The 13,603-nt window shown below is 36.5% G+C and overlaps 2 long non-coding RNA genes and 1 other non-coding gene across 3 annotated transcripts; 1 reads left to right on the forward strand and 2 right to left on the reverse strand.

Moving 5' to 3' along the window:
- Positions 1–4,122: 4,122 nt before the first annotated feature.
- LOC128285058 (small nucleolar RNA R71) lies at positions 4,123–4,229 on the forward strand. The gene has a single exon (XR_008275473.1). It is a non-coding gene; the product is annotated as a small nucleolar RNA R71 (small nucleolar RNA).
- Positions 4,230–4,261: 32 nt separating this feature from the next.
- Positions 4,262–10,364, reverse strand: LOC128284348 (uncharacterized). Its single transcript, XR_008274767.1, has 3 exons — positions 10,297–10,364; positions 4,579–4,806; positions 4,262–4,451 (listed from the first exon to the last, which is right to left on the reverse strand). It is a non-coding gene; the product is annotated as an uncharacterized LOC128284348 (long non-coding RNA).
- An 898-nt stretch (positions 10,365–11,262) lies between these two features.
- Positions 11,263–13,347, reverse strand: LOC128284347 (uncharacterized). Its single transcript, XR_008274766.1, has 3 exons — positions 13,216–13,347; positions 12,804–12,868; positions 11,263–11,494 (listed from the first exon to the last, which is right to left on the reverse strand). It is a non-coding gene; the product is annotated as an uncharacterized LOC128284347 (long non-coding RNA).
- Between the last annotated feature and the right edge of the window lie 256 nt (positions 13,348–13,603).

The raw sequence follows: 13,603 nt of genomic DNA on the forward strand, positions 1-13,603 counted from the left end.
TTCAAAATGTCACAGAGTTTCACATCCTCACTAAAGATTCACTCAAATCACTCGAGGTGTTTAAGGACAATAAATAAAGCACTCAATAGTCAATAATGAAAAGTCATTACCATAGGCTTGCCTGAAAATCAAATCACCACCACTATAAATTGAGATGAAACATCAATCAAAAGGTCTTTAGAGGGTTGTAAAATGGCTTTGGTTAGAGGGTGTGATCACAAGCTAAAATAAAGGGTTAGAATCGAGATTGAATTGAAAAATTTCCTAGCTAGAAAAATGGCTAGTCATCATTTGCGTACAACAGAGCTTTTTCTCAGAATATGGAATTTAACTCTTTAGCTCAGAAGATCACTACTACTAAAATGTATACATGAATATATATACATATATATACATATATATACATATATACATATATATACATATATATACATATATATACATATATATACATATATACATATATATACATATATATACATATATATACATATATATACATATATATATTTTAAATTAAGAACAAGTCAAATTACAAAATAGAATAAAACATAGCTAAGAAACTATTCCAACTCAAATCTCGACAAAAATAGGGATCAAATTAATTTAGGGGATTTCAACAATAATGAGTTATGGGTTAATATTGAGGGTACATCAATGAATGAGTTGTTAGGCTCAAGGGGGTTCACTTAAGGGTTAGTTGTGAAGGTAGGCTTTTATGGAGTCAGTGGGTTAAACTTAAGTGCCTTTATCATTTTGACATATCAAATCAAATGGTGTGGTCTTGACATGCATAATCAAGCAAGTTCTAGAATAACAATTCAATACTGGCGCACTCATAATGAAAATGAGCATGAAAGAAATAATAGATGTTCTAAAGGCTCAAGATCTCACAAAAATTATGGCTTTTTGATGTTTAAACTTGTGAATTCCAACCTAAGATAATACCTAAACTTAGGGAAACAACCTAAAAGTTTTTAATTCTTCAAAAATCAGCTTATCAAGCTTGATTCCCTAATGTCTTAAAGTTTAAACAATCAATGCATAAATGCCTATGTTTTAATTCAATATATATCAATAAAAGTCATGAATCAATCAAAATTTATCCTAGACATGATATGAGAGCTTTTCAAGGGAACAACGTAATCATTCAAGGATTTTTCTGATAGTGAAATGAATATCCCCCCACACTTAAGATGTACATTGCCCTCAATGTACAATGATAGGTATATAGAAAATGATATAAATATAAGATAGGGAGAGAAGTGAAACTTTCTGAGTGATGAATGGATTTCCTTGAACTGGAGTTTTGGAGAATAATCGGCATGAGGGTGGAGGAGGATACTCCGGCAGTGGTAGAGGTTCATTAGTTCATAAGTCTTGTGCCAAAAGAATATTATATCTGGTGGTAGCTATGGTCGTGGCCGAGTAGGACATGGCAGTCGTGGAGAACCTTTGCCGGTGGAGTTTTAAGTTCCTGAGTAATAGTGAGCTTTGGAGTTCTTTCTGACTGAGAGCAAATCAGGAATTCTTTAAGAGGTATACTGAATCATGATTACTCGTAATGAAATAACCGAAGAATAGAAATAAAAAAAAGTCAAGATGAAATATTATTAAAAGGAAATAAAATAAAAAGAATAATTTCAAAATATAGAGATAAAAATAAAATAAAATAAATAATAGGTGTTCATTGAGAAATTGGGGCACACGGCCGTGGGGCACGCCCGTGTGCTCTAAGCTCAGCCCGTGTGTTTTGTATTTTCTTGAAATTAGGTGCATTGGTGTACACGGCCATGTTGCACGACCGTGTCGATCTCTATTTACTTCTTCCACGCCCGTGTAGGAAGGCGCACGCCCGTGTTATTTTGGCAGTTTCGCCCACGGCCATGTAGCATGGTCGTGGCTACTTATCGCATCCCGTGTTGGGGAAGAAATTTTTTGCCCTGTTTTCACACAGCCGTGTTGTATCCCGTGGTATGTGCACGGGCTACAGCATGCCCGTGTGCCTGGCCGTGTGGTTCTGAAAAGCCTGTGCTCAATGATTTGGTTAGTATGTTAGGTGTTAAGCACTAAAATTTAAAGAAGTTAATTCAGTTAGTGCTCAGGTTGCCTCCCGAGAAGCACTTATTTATAGTCTAACTTACCTCTCCATTGAATAATCATGGTGGTTCGAAGAGTTTATACTCCTCATTCCTGCTGTGAATCTCATCAAAATAAGGTTTTAGGCGAGTATTGTTTACCTTAAAAGTGCCAAACTTAGGATGATTTACCTCGACTGTACCGAATGGGAAAATGCTAAGTACCATAAGAGGGATTTCTTCATTCGGTTTGGCAGTGATAATGTGAGGATCTGCGGCATCTAATAAAACTCTATCTCCAACCTTAAGTTGATTTGGAAAGGTATTGAGCTTGTTCTGGCATAGTTTTGGTTTATCATGTGTTCTCAGTTTATGTGTCCGCCATTCATTTAGCTCCTCAATTTGTAGCCTTCGTTCTTCACGAATAGGTCCTCTACTATTTCTTGAAAATGGCTCATGTACTTCCTTCAAGCTCATTTCTTGTAAAGTAGGTTGCACCATATTGTTAGTTTTAGTAGAATGATTTAGACAATCACCTTTAATTTTTGATGCGATACCGAAATTGCGAGCTTGAACGGTGATTGTTTCGTCTCCCACACGAAGTGTGAGCTCACCTGTGCCAAGATCAATAATCGTTCTAGCAGTTGCTAAAAAGGGACTTCCTAAAATCAAAGGAGTGTTGCTCCTCTCCTCTATGTCTAGAACAACGAAGTCAACGGGAAATATAAATTTATCGATTTTAACTAGCACATCTTCAATAATACCCCTAGGAAACCTTATAGTTTTATCTGCTAATTGAATGCTCATCTTAGTCTGTTTGGGTTTCCCAAGACCTAGTTGTTTAAACATCTTGTAAGGCATGACGTTAATACTAGCCCCTAAATCAGCTAATGCATTATTAACATCTAAAATACCAATTAAGCAAGGAATCGTAAAACTCCCTAAATCTTTTAGTTTGTTGGGTAGCTTATTCTAAAGAATGGCTGAGCAAACCGCGTTCAACTCCACATGCGACCTGTCATCTAACTTTCGTTTCTTTGCTAGAAGCTCATTTAAAAATTTGACTGCGTTCGGCATCTGCGAAAGTACTTCAATAAATGGTAGGTTAATATGTAATTTTTTTAAGAGTTTAAGAAATTTACCAAATTGTTCATCTGAGCGGTTTTTCCTTGTCGTATTATGGTATGGCACACGAGGTTATTCTTTACTTATCAGTTTCTGCTCATTGTGGTCTACCTCAGCTTTACCTTTGCTTATCTCAGTTTCTTGCCTTGGTTCTAGTTCAAGTGTGACTAACCCTTCCTCATCTTGACTAGTAATCGCGTTGAGTTGCTCTCTTGGATTAGATTCTGTGTTGCTTGGCAAGCTACCTTATGGTCATTCGGAAATCAACTTGGCAAGATGTCCAATTTGAGTTTCGAGCCCTTGGATCGATGCTTGTTGATTCTTAAGTGCTATCTCGATATTCTAAAAATGAGTTTCTGACACCGATATAAGCTTTGAGAGCATCTCTTCAAGGTTCAGCTTCTTTTCCTATTGGTAGGGTGGTTGTTGAAAACCCGGAAGATGTTGTGGCCTTTGATTTCCTTGACCGACCCACGAGAAATTGGGATGGTTCCTCCAACCTGGATTATAAGTGTTACTATATGGGTTATTTTGGGGTCTAGAATTATTGTTACCCATATATTGGACTTGTTTGGGGTTGAAAGGTTGATATTCTGTGCATGCTCCTCCTCTATTCGAATCGCACCTCATCACTGGATGTACGTGAGTAGAACCACACAAACCGTCAATCTTTTTATTTAAGAGTTCTACTTGGTTAGATAGCATAGTAACCGCATCGAGGTTGAAGACACCGGCTCTTTTCGTTGGCTTTGTTCTCATAACTTGCCACTGATAGTTATTCAGTGACATCTCCTTAATAAATTCGTAAGCCGCCTCAGGTGTCTTATTATTGATAGTTCCTCCAGCGGCTGCATCAATCATCTGCCGAGTCAAAGGATTCAGGCCATTATGGAACGTTTTAACTTGTAGCCAAAGCGGTAACCCATGGTGAGGGCACCTTCTCAAAAGGTCCTCGTATCTCTCCCATGCATCGTAGAGTGTCTCTAAATCCATCTGCACAAAATAAGAGATATCATTACATAATTTAGCCGTTTTAGCTGGTGAAAAGTATTTTAATAGAAACTTTTCGGTTATTTGTTCCCAAGTAGTAATTGACCCTCATGGTAACGAGTTTAACCACTGTTTAGCTTTATTTCTTAACGAAAAGGGAAACAACCGAAGACATATGGCATCATAAAAAATGCCATTGATTTTAAATGTATCGCAAAATTTTAGGAAATTTGCCAAGTGAGCGTTGGGATCCTCGTCCTGCAAACCATCAAACTGTTGTATCATTTGAATTGTGTTAGGTTTCAGTTCAAAATTATTTGTAGCAAGAGCAGATCTAACTATACTTGACTCAGTTCTTGTTAAATTAGGTTTAGCATAATCATACATAGTGCACAGAGCAGGATTCTGATTAACAGCAATTGCAGGAGGTAGCGAATTTTCTTGGTTTTCAGCCATCTCCTTGGTTGTGGTTTGAATATATTCCTCTTGCTCGTTCTCTGTGTATCTTAAGCTTTGCCTTATTTCTCTTTGGTTTCTGCGAATTGTGCAATCGATCTCACTGTCAAAAAGTAATGGTCCTGACGGGTTTCTTCTAGTCATAAACTATAAGAACCTGCCAGAAAAAGGGAAAAGAAAGAATTAGTAATAAAATTAGAATAAAATTTAAATTGCAGTAAAAGTAAATGGCTAAAGTAATAAAAATTGAATGTTCCTAATATCTTAGTTTCCCGGCAATGGTGCAAAAAACTTGATACGTGATTTTCATGACAGGTTTTAAATATTTATAATGAATCGTTCGTGAAACTAACTATTATCACGATGAAGGCAAGTGTACCTATCGTACAGTAGTATAGGTTTAGCAAGATCGGATTGTCGAACTTAAAGGAACTAAAAGTACTAGTAATGACTGTCTTTTTATTATCTAGCCTAAGAATAATGGGGTTTGTTTTAACTAGCTAATTAACTAAACTAAGAATTCACAGAAAATAGAATTTGGGAATTACTTGTGGAAAACTTGATTGATTGAGACAATACGTAAGGAAAAATCCACCTCGACTTCACTTGTTATTTGACTCTGAATCAGATGATGTATTCATTTGACTTGATCCGTAGAAATCCCTAAGTTATATTATTATCTCTCTCGAGACTAACAACGTCTAACCCTAGGTTGAATAATTGATATCTCTTTCTAATTATCTCCCTAGGGTTGCATTAACTCGATCTATGGATCCCCTTATTAGGTTTCACCCTAATCCGGCAAAATCTTGTCACCCTATCTCTGGGACGCAACCAACTCCGCTTAATTATGACAAATGTACTCTTAGACAGGGTCTATTCCTCCTCTGAATAAGAGCTTAACTTGAATCAATATCCTGGAATATCAAAACAAGAATTAAGAGCACATAATTAAGAATAAGTCAAATATTTATCATACAATTTAGATAATAATAACAAGATCTATCTTAGGTTTCATTCCCTTTAGGTATTTAGGGGTTTTAGTTCATAACTAAAAATGTAAACATCTCAGAAGAATAATGAATACAAAACATAAAGAAAAACCCAAAACTCCTGAAGGGAAATTGAGGGGAGATCTTCAGTCTTGATGATGAATCCGACTTCTGAGATGGATCAATCGGCTTTCCTTGAGCAGTTCCCTACTTCCTTCTCTGTGTGTCACCTTTCCTCCTCCTAGAGGGTGTATTTATAGGCTTTGGAATGCCTAAGAACCCTCAAAATTGGCCTTTTCTGAATTGGACTAAACTTGGGCTCGGCAGGGACACGTCCATATGACACGCCCGTATGCGATTATTTTAGGCCGTGGTCAAGCTTGTTAAATAGGCACGGGCGTGGGGTTCACCTGTGTGAGTCGTGCTTCGATTCTGCTAAATTGACACGGCGGTGTGGTCTGTCCGTGTGAGGAGGTCCAGGTCGTGTTGATTTTGTACATTGGCCCATTTTCTTCATTTTTGGCCCATTTCTCGTTCCTTTCACTCTCTTATGCTCACCTAAGTATAAAATATAAAATTAAGGCATTAGGAGCATCGAATTCACCAATTTTAAGGAAAAATCATCCATAAAACGTGTTAAGCATGGGATAGAAATATGTATAAATTACGGTTTATCAGTGAAAAGTGTACTATCTATACTGATCACAAAAGCCTTAAATATCTCCTCACTTAGAAGGAGTTGAACCTTAGGCAGCGTAGGTGGGTTGAACTACTTAAGGATTACGACTACACTATCGAGTACCATCCTGGTAAGGCCAATGTGGTAGCCAATGCGTTAAGCCGTAGGGCTATGACCGATCTAAGAGTGATGTTTGTTCGACTGAGTCTTTTTGAGGATGGGAGTCTGCTAGCTGAACTTCAAGTGAGATCAATATGGATTGATCAGATCAGAGATAAATTGACGGGGGAAAAGTCTCTGGAATTACGTTTTCGTCAAGTAGAGAGTGGTGTTACTACGGACGAGTTTAATAAGGATGGGGTATTCTATTTTTGCAGTTGAATTTGTGTACCGAATGATGAAGACTTGAGACAGTCGGTTTCGAGGGAAGGGCATAGTAGCCCTTATGCTATGCATCTTGGCAGGAACAAGATGTATCGAGATCTGCAAGAATTATACTGGTGGCCAGGGTTGAAGCGTGAGGTTACTGACAGTTGCTCATTGCTTGACTTGTCAACAGGTTAAGGCTGAGCATCAGTTACCTTTGGGTTTGCTACAATCGGTTAAGATACCGTTATGGAAATGGGAGCTAGTAATGATGGATTTCGTTAGTGGGTTGCCTCTGATACCCATTAAAAAGGATTTTGTCCGGGTCATCATGGATCAATTGACCAAATCTATTCACTTCATTCCGGCCAGGACAGACTTCTTTTTACAGAAATTGGCTAAGCTCTACATTTTTGAAATAATGAGACTTCACGAGGTACCTGTCTCAATCATTTCTGATAGGGATCCCCGTTTCACGTCTCGATTCTGGAAGTAGCTACATGAGGCTTTGGGTTCGAGGTTAGACTTCAGTACTGCTTTCCATCTTCAGAAAGATAGTCAGTCGGAGAGGGTGATTCAGATACTGGAGGATATGTTGAGAAGCTGTGCTATTTATTTTCGAGGCAGTTGGGAGGAGTACTTACCATTAGCAGAGTTCATCTATAATAACAACTTCCAATCTAGCATCCAGATGGCACTTTACATGCCGTACTCCCTTATATTGGATTGAGTTGGGTGAGCGACGCATTTTGGGTCTGAAAATGGTTTCAGAAAGTGAGGACAAGGTCCCTTTGATTTGAGATCGACTGAAAGCAGCTTCTGACAGGCAAAAGTCCTATGCAGATCTGAAGAGACGCGAAATTGAGTATTCTGTGGGGGATTTCGTGTTTTTCAAGGTCTCACCATGGAAAAAGATTCTGAGGTTCGGTCGTAAGAATAATCTAAGCCCTAGGTTTATTGGGCCATATTGTATTCTGAGGCAAGTGGGGCCGGTTGCTTATCAGTTGGAGTTACCTTCAGTGCTAAACCACATTCATGATGTTTTCTACATCTTGATGTTGAGATGCTACCGCTCTGATCCCACGCATATTGTTACTGTGGAGGAAATTGAGGTTAGGCCAGATTTGATTTTCGAGGAGGAGCTGGTTCGAATTCTGGAGCATAGCGTTAAGGTGCTGAGGAGGAAATGCATTCCATTAGTGAAGGTGCTGTGGCGGAACCATAGCACTGAGGAGGTTATGTGGGAGCCTTAGGATGCGATGCGTCAACAGTATCTTCATCTGTTCTGATCAGGTAAATTTCGAGGCCGAAATTTTCTTTTAGCGGGTAGGCTTGTAAAGCACCAAAAGTTATATTTTTGTTTATGTGAATTTAGAACACACAATTCTGTATCTGGTTCAGTGGTTAAGGGTTCTGGGTATGTATGGGAGGTCCCAAGTTCAAACCATGTCAGTGGCAAAATTTGGTATTTTTCTGAATAAAGCCTTAACCTTGCTCAATAGGCTTATGTTTAATTTTTGATAAGAATATATTAGAATGGGCCTACTGTTTCGTGGCTAAGTGGAGTGTTGGTGTAAGGGAGGTCTTGGGTTCGAATCTCTAGGACGGCAAGGTGCTAGAGTCGTGCTGATTAGGGACTCTGAGTAGTGGTGTGTAGTGGAGGAGTGTGGGAGTGAAAGTAGGAGGGAATTAAGGGATTTAGGGGATTCCAACTTTACCCAGTAGCTTTTTGAAAAAAAATTCAGTTTCTCTCCCCTCCTGAAGGAAATTACGCTATTCATTCTTCCCTTTCCCTAGTCGAAATTCTCCCTTCTCTCTTTGTTCTTCTTTTTGTTTCCTTTTTGGATGGCAATCATTCTCCCTCCCCCATCTGTGACGTTTCTTTGAGTAACTGCGGTAAGTAGTCTCTTGTGGTTGTGGGTTAGGACGTTAAGTTTTGATTGAGGATTCTAATTTGATGTTTTGGCAGCATCGCATTGCTGAGATCAAGACTCTGCTCGTGCTGCTCCGTTAACAAACCGAATTTGAAGCGTTAGGGGTAAGTTTCAATCGGTTTTCGATTGAGTAATCCGTTTGGATTAGTTTTAATTCGATGATTGAGTGTCTAACTGAGTAGTTTTGGGTAAATATAGGTTCGAGAAGGCTCAGAGTTCATCTTAGCTTCAATCGTAACCAAGTGTGTACCCAGAAATGCAAGAATCAAGGTTTTGGCAAAAGCCGAAAACCTTTCTGTCGATGCCACACGACGTGTGGTAGGCCGTGTGATCGACAAGCCAGGCCATACGCGTAAGACACTAGCGCATGACACTGCCTTGTGATGGCCGGTGAGGCCGTGTACTATACACAGGCTCGACCTATTAGGCCGTGTTGGCCACATAGACGTGTGGGCCCACACGGGTGAACCAACTTAACTATGACATTCTAGCCTAATGGGTTCATTACCTTAATAACATACTCATGTGACACAACTAGTAAAATCTTTTCTGTTACTAACTTAGTGCATAAATAAAAGTTCTTAATCCAAAGTCAATTAATGCATATACTATAACATTGAAGGTGGGAAATGTACAAGCAATAACATTAAGAACTGAGGGCTTCATGCGTACTCAGATCAACAGATTTTGTATTCTGGTATCTTTTTAACTCAGCTTGATTCGACAATTTTTCTTGAAGTGATTGGGAGATCCACAAATAAGGCAGGATCTACCTTTCTATCTATATATATTAGAATATTCCATCTGCAAAAACTACATTCAAGTTTATCTACATTTTTGACGCTACCCACACTAGCTACTAAAGTCACTTGTGGTTTCATAATACTCTATTTCATTCTATCTCTATCAGAAAACCCTGATGGCACTAAAAATGGCTACTCAATTCTTTCATTTTTCTTTGAAAAAAAAGTAGAAAACATTCTAGATGCATTTCGTTTATTGAGGTCTTGAACTCTTGTCTTGATCTGTTTCTCGTGACAACAAATTTCTTCCATTTTTTTGAACCCTATTAAATAAATTTATAACTCACGAAATTTCATTGCATACACAAAGAATTTTGAAATCATTATTCAGTTCATCTTCAAAATGAATACACAATTCATTTCCAATCGGGATAATCATATGAGCATATTTGCTGAGTTGAACAAACTCTCACCCGTATTTCGCAACTGATCTGATTCCCCACTTCAACTCAAAAAATTCCTTTTTCTTCTTGTCTAAATATTGTTTGTTGACACAATTCTTTTAGAAACTAAATCAGAAGAAATCCTAGTTTATCTGTTCTTTTGGTACCAAAGTAGTTAAAGTCGATTACTAGTGAAAAACCTCTTCCTTTTAATAGAAACACGACACATCATAGAAAATCTTTGGAAAGACATAACATTTCATCTAAAACCCTCTGTGTTTGCTAACCAACACTTGGCTCTGGCTGAATCATTACTCACTTTACCTCTAAACTCTTTGCCCCCGCATTTTTTAATTTTATTAATAGAAATCCTATGAATATTCTGTTGTAGAACTCTAAGGACGAGAGGGTAAAGGTCATAGAGCCACAAAAATTGATTTTCATATACACAATAAACATATTATTTATTATTAATAAAAGTACTGTGAACCTTTTCCCTGGACTTATTGAATTTCAACACATTATGAGCAGTCCTATGATCAAAGACTTGATCATTGCTCTCAACTTCATCGGAATTAGCTCGGTTGGAAGACATCTTTTATCTACGTGAAAAAAAATCAACTTGAGTCAGGAGACATCACACTATCCTAGGTTATAAAATGGCATGTATTTCTAGACTCCACTAAATATAAAACCCTTAACACGTCTCCATCGCTGTATTAGGGTTACGGAGCATTACTGTAAAAATCAAAACGTTTAACTTCAAAAACAGAAACAATTATGCAATATAATATCAACATCTAACGACACAATATAATCATAGTAAAAATACACTTTCGGGCTTTAAACCGAGTCTTCGGGGCCCTAAAAATAACTTGGGAACAATTTGGGACCAATTTGAAACAAAACAAAAATTTTTAGAAAAACATGAAATTTTGGGAAACTGGGTCACACGGCCGTGTGACATAGCCTAGACTGTGTGAACATTCGAATTCTAGACACACAGGCCGTGTCCTAACCCATGTGTCCACCCGTGTTGTAACACCCCAAAACTTGACCCAGAAGTTTCGACCTGATTCCGAAAGTCACATTGGCCACCGAAGTGGCCCAAAAACAAATTACTAATTGAAATTCTAAATTCCTTTTTTAAAAATCATTTTCTTCCTATGTTTAAAAAATCCAATAAAACTTAACATATGTTTTGCAAATAGTGGTTTAATTGTCGCTAAAATTAAAAGAAACCAAGTTAAAATTCGTTGTTCAGTTTGGAAACACTTCGGATTTTGCTAATTGTTAACCGATATTTAAAAATCAATGTAGCAGTGAAAAACACATTATTTTACTATAACTCAAAAATCATAAAAGTAGTACTTTAATATTTGATCATTTATTAAATCATTACATTCTCAAAAATCCATGTTTCTATTTTCATAATAACCATGCATGGAAACACCCATTTAGTTCCAAAATGAAAACTCGTAGCTTTCAAAGTCCAAGTTTAATTCAGACCAAACATCAACTTACAATTCCAAATGAAACTTATACCACAGTCCATAAAATTTATTTAAAGTTCGTATGAAAATAGTTTATCAAAGTTTACAAAAACTTTATTAAAAACTAAACTAAATTGAAAAAAAAATTCTAAGACCTTCGATACACCGACTCCAACACCTAAACACTAGAGTCACCTGAAAAGGAGAAACTAGGAGAGTGAGCTACAAAAGTTCAGTGTGAATCTTAAGAAAACGTAACCACATAGAGCTGAACAGTTAACTAAATATTGCAAAATAACTAAATCGAATCGTTAACAGAAATCTTATCAAATTGGCTTATCTCATTTTTATAACACCTAACAACAGATAGGCAAAAATGTATACACATAGAATTGGTCGAACTCGCAATGACCGAGATCAGTACAATTTTAGATATCACATCGAATTTATTGCATTATTTTTCGTTATCCTTTGACAGACATGCAAATCGCATTCAAGTGCAAAATGTAACAAAACCCCCACCTATCTAGCCTCTACACACCATCTCCAACCAACCGTCACACACAAAAAATAGACTCATTTCTAAGCCCTTTCATCCTCTACACACCATGATCGGGTTATAGTGGACCCGTCCAACCAATTCACACCGTGAAGTGGTTGTATGCCACTTTTAGTAATGCAGAAATACCGCTAAAAATATAAAGATGCAGTGGAACTGCTAATATGAACTTCCTTCACTTAAAAACCATGTCCCAATCACAAATGCACATGCAAATAGTATTATGCATACAGATATACAGAATTGAACATTCTCATATTCAGTCACCAACAGCTCTCAAACATATTTATAATCGACACCAATTAACTGGATCATCGACATGAGTAAATTTTGTTTAACACTTCCAATCAATATCCTATTACAAAATTATTATAACAAGGCATTAAGGAAGAAAACATAAATAAATTCATGAGAAGTAGTTTTCGGTGTGAGATTAAAGACAATTAGTCCACATAAAATACAAAGATAACTTGTAAATAAAAATGAGGAACCAATAATACTAATAATTGAACAACTTAATGCAGGATCTAAAGTGGTTAAGAATTAGATGCATGAAAAATTCTTGTCTTAATAATAGTAAATGGGTATTTTTTAATATAAGAAACGATAAAAAGAAAAGGAAACTAAAATTATCTAATAGTGGGAAGCCATAAGAAATGAAGATCTCCAAGAACATAGAACAGTCCGTTTGTGGTTCGCACACAATAGAGCAGATGAGTGCTAACGGGTAGATCTTAAGTCTATCAAAATAGTCATGCAGGTTGTAAGACAATTTTTTTAAAAAAAAAAAAACCCGACAGTACTCTTGCAAGAAAGGTAAAACTGAAAATTACAAATTTCAAAAAGCTGAAAATCTGCAAATATAGGACCACACCAACCTTTGCTGCAAAACACAAAATTAAACCACAATATTCATCCACAATTACAAGTATTCAAAAAACACACCTTAAAACGTGATCCCAAACACCAATGAACGACCGATTTGCCATCATAATACTAATCTGATAAAACTTTGATGTCAACAGTGAAAAAAAAACAAGAAATTGAATAAACTCCAATGAAACGACAATAAAAAATTATATTAAAACAAATAAAGTGGCTCAAAATTATTAGAGCTTTGGAGAAAAAAAATGAAAATCGATAAACTAAATAAACGATGAACCAAAGAAAGGGATAAAAAATAAAAATAAAAACTATGACAAAAGGAGAACATAGTAACAAAAAACAAAAGTTTGATAAATTGGGAGAAAGAACAGGAAACTGACATGAATAGCAGAGAGTGAGCGAAACGTAAGAGAAAAATTCGGGATTTTCCTTTTTTTATTCAAAAATTAAAATAAGATAAAATAAAACTAACCTTTCAAAACTTATCAATTTTCTTATAAATGAATTAAAATTCAAGAAAAAATCCTCTAAGCTCCCACGAGTAGTCAAACACAAGACTTAAGAGCAAACTAACAAGCATCTTATCTCTGAACCAACATATTCATTATGTCTTTAGAACACAAAAACATATTTAAATGTCCCATCTGTAATAGCCCGGTTTTAGCTAAATCAGAACAGCTGTTTCAGAACCAGAAATTCGAGGTCAAAAAATTATTTTAATATTATTTTTTATGTTTACGACATGAGATTAGATATGTGTGAAAGTTTCGTGAAATAATTTTGGCATTTGAATGCTTAATTTGAGAAAAGGACTAAATCACGTAAAATGTAAAAGTTGTATTCTAGTTGTTTAAAGGGCT

This window comes from Gossypium arboreum, chromosome 11, assembly GCF_025698485.1.
Source record: "Gossypium arboreum isolate Shixiya-1 chromosome 11, ASM2569848v2, whole genome shotgun sequence".
Classification (NCBI taxonomy): Eukaryota; Viridiplantae; Streptophyta; class Magnoliopsida; order Malvales; family Malvaceae; genus Gossypium; species Gossypium arboreum.